Source organism: Ursus americanus, chromosome 2 (assembly GCF_024610735.1).
Source record: "Ursus americanus isolate L20-20 chromosome 2, mUrsAme1.1.p, whole genome shotgun sequence".
Classification (NCBI taxonomy): Eukaryota; Metazoa; Chordata; class Mammalia; order Carnivora; family Ursidae; genus Ursus; species Ursus americanus.
Window position 1 is genome coordinate 6,327,015 of NC_142128.1, and position 5,119 is coordinate 6,332,133.

A 5,119-nucleotide genomic window follows, 5' to 3' on the forward strand; every position below is an offset into this window, starting at 1 on the left:
ACCCTGCCTTGCATCTAGGTCTGTAACTCCCACCTTCCCGGGATGGGCCTTCCTTGGTGGGATCTGAGCCCCCACTAGTGGCGCAGGGACCGAGCAGAGCTTCCCCACCCAACGCAAGGCGCGGCGTGGCGTCCTCCCTACTCTCCCGCTAAATTTGCCAAGGGTCCTCCACTCTTTCACAGAGCTGATTGGTTTGAACTCAACGGGTGCCACATCGAGGTCGCAGCTGGGAAGGGAGAGCTTGGGGGCGAGCAGCGCTTGTCTTCTGGGGAGGCTCTGCCGGCTCGCGTGAATCGGAAAGCAGGGGCTGGAGACGAATGCCCGCCGGGCTCAGCAGCACCAGGAAGGGAGCGGCGGTGGCCCCTGCGTCCCCTCCTCCTATTCCCCTCGTCCATGCCCGCCATCCGGCACGCATGGGGGACGCAGGCGTCTCTCGAGCCCACTGTGCAGACCTCCGGCGCCTGGAAGGCCCCAGAGAGCGGCCGGAGGGGAGCGCCGTGATGACCACTCCGTCGGGTGGAGGGCCTAGGGCCAGAAGCTAGGATTTTATACATACAGACACTATTAATACATTTTCAGAACGGAGCGACCGTGAAGGAAAACTAGCCATGAGGTAAGAACTGCGTTTTATCTCAAAGCTGCGGGCTTTTCGTCGTGGGAAGTCTCAGGATTGTTCCTGACAGTTACACTTCATAGCTCATCACAGATCATTGGGAGGAGTTGGCACTGAGCAGCTATGTGGGGAATTGATGAAAATTTGTATCTATAAAAGAGTGGACCATCATTCTACGATATATACATATTATATTGTATATCTTAAACTAATTCAATGTTATAAGTCAATCAAAAATAATACACGTGCAGGAAAAAAAAAAAGAGCAAATCATTTGTTCTGCCCTACTACTTGTGCAAACACATCCACCACTCTAAGACAAGGCTCCTCTTAGAGATAATCCCCTTTGATGTAAGGGAGGGGCTTGAAGTTTTCACCCCCAAGAGAAACCTAGGATAACTGATCCATCCACGTTGTGGCGGGAGCTTGTTCAGTCAAGACTCTGCCTAACCGGGCAATAAAGGAAAAGCTGGGAGGGTTCTTCCCAGGGTTGTCGCTTAGCATTTTAATCACTTTGGGCAATTTGCTTAGCCTCTGTCTCTCCATTTCCTCTCCAGAAAAGTGGGATTCCTAATAACAATATCTACTGCAGAGAGGATGTAAGAAGATTAATAACATAACATACTTAGAATGGGCAAGTGGCTCATAGCAAGCATCCCACTTAAATGTTACGTGTTACAATTATCTTCTTTAATTAATTGATATTTTGTCATTGAGATGTATTTGACATACAGCATTATATCAGTTTTAGGTGTACGACAAAATGATTTGATATACGATATATTGCAAAATGATCACAATAAGTCTAGTTAACATCCATCACCACACACACAATTTTTTTCTTATGATGAGAACTTTTAGGATCTACTCTCTCAGCAACTTCACATATACGATACAGTATTAGTAACAATAATCACCATGCTGTACATCACATTATCTTCTTTAATTCTTAAAACGCCTTGACAGAAGATATTAGAATCACAATTTTACAGATAAAGGAAGCTCCTCTTTCCAAGATGCTCTTTCACTCAGTTCATTTGGGGGAACATTTACTGCTAAGGTGCTGTTGCTGTGATCACCAATCCTGTTCAACGCTCCTTACCTCTGACTCACCACTGAGTCCAGTAAAGGCCCTAAGGGGTCTTAGATAGTCTTGAGGGAAGGAGGAAGGAGCAGTGGATTCTGACCTGCAGGATATGCTGGGAGCAGGCAGATGGGAGAATCTTGGATCCTGGCCAGTGGGAGCAACAGGAATTCAGGGTCTGAAGATTGGGCCTGCAGGCACCAATGGCTCTACAGGTCTGTGTAAGAGAGTGCTTGAGGCCTTCTGTTGAGATTAATTGGGGGATGAGAGGTTGAGTTATGAGGGGTTTGGGGGTGTGTCTGATATGGTTGGGGAGTGGAGATCAATGCAAACAATCTGTGATCTGAGGTCACATCCAGGATCAGTGATCCAGGTTGAATGGGGTCAGTGTTTTGTGTGACTGTCTGGCGGTCCATCATGGGTGATGTTAAGCAGTGATTGGGCATGTGAGGGGTGAAAGCAGCCCCCCCCCCGTCTTGTTCCTACATTAGGGAGAACAAAGTTCACCTCAATGATCAGAATGATCAATGATCTCCTTCAGTTGGGGAGAGGGTCTTACAGTGAGTGGATCATGGAGCCCTACTGAGCTTCGACTTGTTCCCATTGGCCCTCACTCTTGGCTCTAAGGGGAGCACCAGGCAGAAACCTCTGGAGGAATCACACCTTGCTTTTTAAAGTAAGCATGTATTAAATTCCCAGAAAACTCCTGAAAACTGATCCCAAAGTCTTCAAGACCCATAGATATTGACCTTTCCTAAGGGAAAATATGTAGTTTTCCATGTAAACTATGAAAAACCTATAGCCACATCATACACCACGGTGAAAGACTGGATTCTTTCTCCCTAAAATCAGGAACAAGGTAAGATGTCTGATCCTGCCATGTGGGCATTAAGGTCAAATCTGAGCTCTTGGGGGGAGGGCAGGTGAGGGTTGGGCTATGTGTCTGGAGGTCCCTACTTCTATGACATTTTAGGGCAGAGTGTACATTTTAAATCTGAGCGATATTCAGGTTGCTTCATTTCTGTCCTAAAACGCCTCCTGAAAACTTACCCATAGGTTCAGGCACCAAGCTGCTTGGCGAATGGCAGAGCCCAGCCTCCTCCCCAGAACACGCCCAGGGAATTATTGTGGTTTTGTCTGAATAAAAACACAGTTTTTGAGAAACCAATGCTAGCAGTGTTCCATTGTGATTGTTGAGTAAAAGAGAATTTTTTGTTTTAACACATTTATCCCTTTCCTTCTTCTTTACATTAATATTAGAGAATGAAAGAGTAACGCATTTCTGCCACCAATACCCCTGAACCACCTGAGGTCACAAAGAGCTGTCAAGATGGGCATGAAGCTGCCAGCCTCAGTCAGGAAAGCCCCCAGTTGATCCCTTCCTAGGGGGGCATTCAGTGTTAGGGTCTCTCTGGGGGAAATAGAAATCCATACACTCCGGTTGGAGCCTTGGAAGAATTCCTCATTTTAGACTTAGAAATGATCTCCAAGTCTGTGTCTTGGAGGTGTTCACTCTACTGTTCTGTTACTTCAATTTTTTTTTTAAGATTTTATTTTTAAGTAATCTCTGCAACCAACGTGGGGCTCGAACTCACAACCCTGAGATCAAGAGTCGCACGCTCTACCCACTGAGCCAGCCCAGGCGCCGCTACTGTTCTGTTACTTTAAAACCAACTCCCATTAAAAGGGCATAGATCTGTAGATCCTTTACATCCCATAACTCTATATCCCCAGTTTAAATCTCTAGTATCACTTGCTGTATTTGAAAAATAAAATACATTATTGAAACAATAAAAAAGTACTTTTCTTCCTGATGCAACTTTTAGTGGCTCGGTCCAAGCTCTGAGAAATGCCTACAGACTGAAGCCTGGCTCTTCTGTCACTGTAGCAAATTCACTGCAGCATCTTCAGGGGAAGCTTTGCTGTAGGTGCGCTTTTATAAATGGCACGAGATCTTCTCATTGTCTTCCAGAAGACTTGGATACGTAGAAAAAAGTAGAGCCCATGCCAAAAGGCAGCACTGATCCGGAGACCTCAAATCTTCAGTCTAAAGCATCCCCAACGGCGCTAGTCCTGACTGGGTATGCCTGTGACACACGAATGAGGAAATATCTAAACTATTCTTTGTTCCAACTCAAAATCATCATTGCGTTCCGCACATCCTAAAACTCAGAAGTGGAAGGTTTCCCGTCACACCAGCAAGGATGTGGCGAGATCAGTCTTGGTATTTCACCCAGGAAGCCTTTATGATGCCCAAGTCGGGGACACCTGGCTGTCACATGTCCTGCGTCCAGAATGTCCCTGATGCCAGGTCCTCTCCATTCATTGAGCACCATCAATGAACAGAGAGCAGCTACCAGAATCCTATTATCCACGGTCATGCTCCATATACCAAGCACAAAGTATTACTCTCCCCTCCCGGACCCCATTGTTCTTTAACCCCAAAGATCACATCAGGTGGCAAGACGTACAGAGCCTGGTGTCTGCAGGTGCTCAACACTCCTTGTGGTTTTGTTTTTGTTTGCTTTCATATCTGATGAGGTGTTTACAACGAATATGTGTTATTATTTTTTTAAAGCAAAAGGTAAAAAAGAAACTTCTAAGTGCTCCTTTTGGGAAGTGGAACTAGTCTTCCACCATAGGCGTGACTGGAGTGCAAATCCTCATGCTGTTCCGCGTGCCGAAGGGCTTGGACCGAAGAGGACTCGGGTCCCAGACGCCCCCACTCCTGCCTTCCCTGGGAGCTGCGACTGACATTTTCCGGACGCTTCCCAAAAAAGGACGCTCCCTAAAAGCCCCGGGGAGGTGAGTTTCCCGAATTCCAAGCGCGAGTACCCTCCGCGTCCTGAGCGCTCAGCTTGCGTCATTCACATTTATATTTTGCTTTGAATAGACCCGTTATAGAAGGGACAAAAAACTCGGAGTCAATCCCAAGTCAAAATGTGGGCGGTGTAAAAAAAAAACAAAAACTAAACGCTGCACCTGACATCGGCTGCCACGGACGTCGTTCTAAACGACAAAAAACGGCGCAGCCTCCAGGACCTCGTGGCGCAACGGTAGCGCGTCTGACTCCAGATCAGAAGGTTGCGTGTTCGAATCACGTCGGGGTCACGACTGTGACTTTTGTGTTTAGCGGCTCGAATCGATTCGGTGGTAAAACGGAACAATATGAGCGTCTGTCCGCTACCTTCCCAGCCTTGGGCTTTCTCCTACCTTTTCTTTAGTCCAAAGGGACTTCTTGTGAACAACTCAGCAATAGCAGGCACTTAAGCTGAAGGGTGTGGATGAACTGCAAGGGGGAAAAAACCCACAGGAGCCTGCTTGTAGCTCGTTCTGTTCGTATCCTTGTCAAGATTATGCTTCAGAGAGGACATTACAAGAGGGCACAAGGAGGCTCTGTGAATGAATTCATTCTGGCATGA

The 5,119-nt window shown here is 46.9% G+C and overlaps 1 non-coding gene across 1 annotated transcript; it reads left to right on the top strand.

Moving 5' to 3' along the window:
• The first annotated feature begins 4,736 nt into the window (after window positions 1–4,736).
• TRNAW-CCA (transfer RNA tryptophan (anticodon CCA)) lies at window positions 4,737–4,808 on the top strand. Its single transcript has one exon. It is a non-coding gene; the product is annotated as a tRNA-Trp (tRNA).
• Window positions 4,809–5,119: the final 311 nt, after the last annotated feature.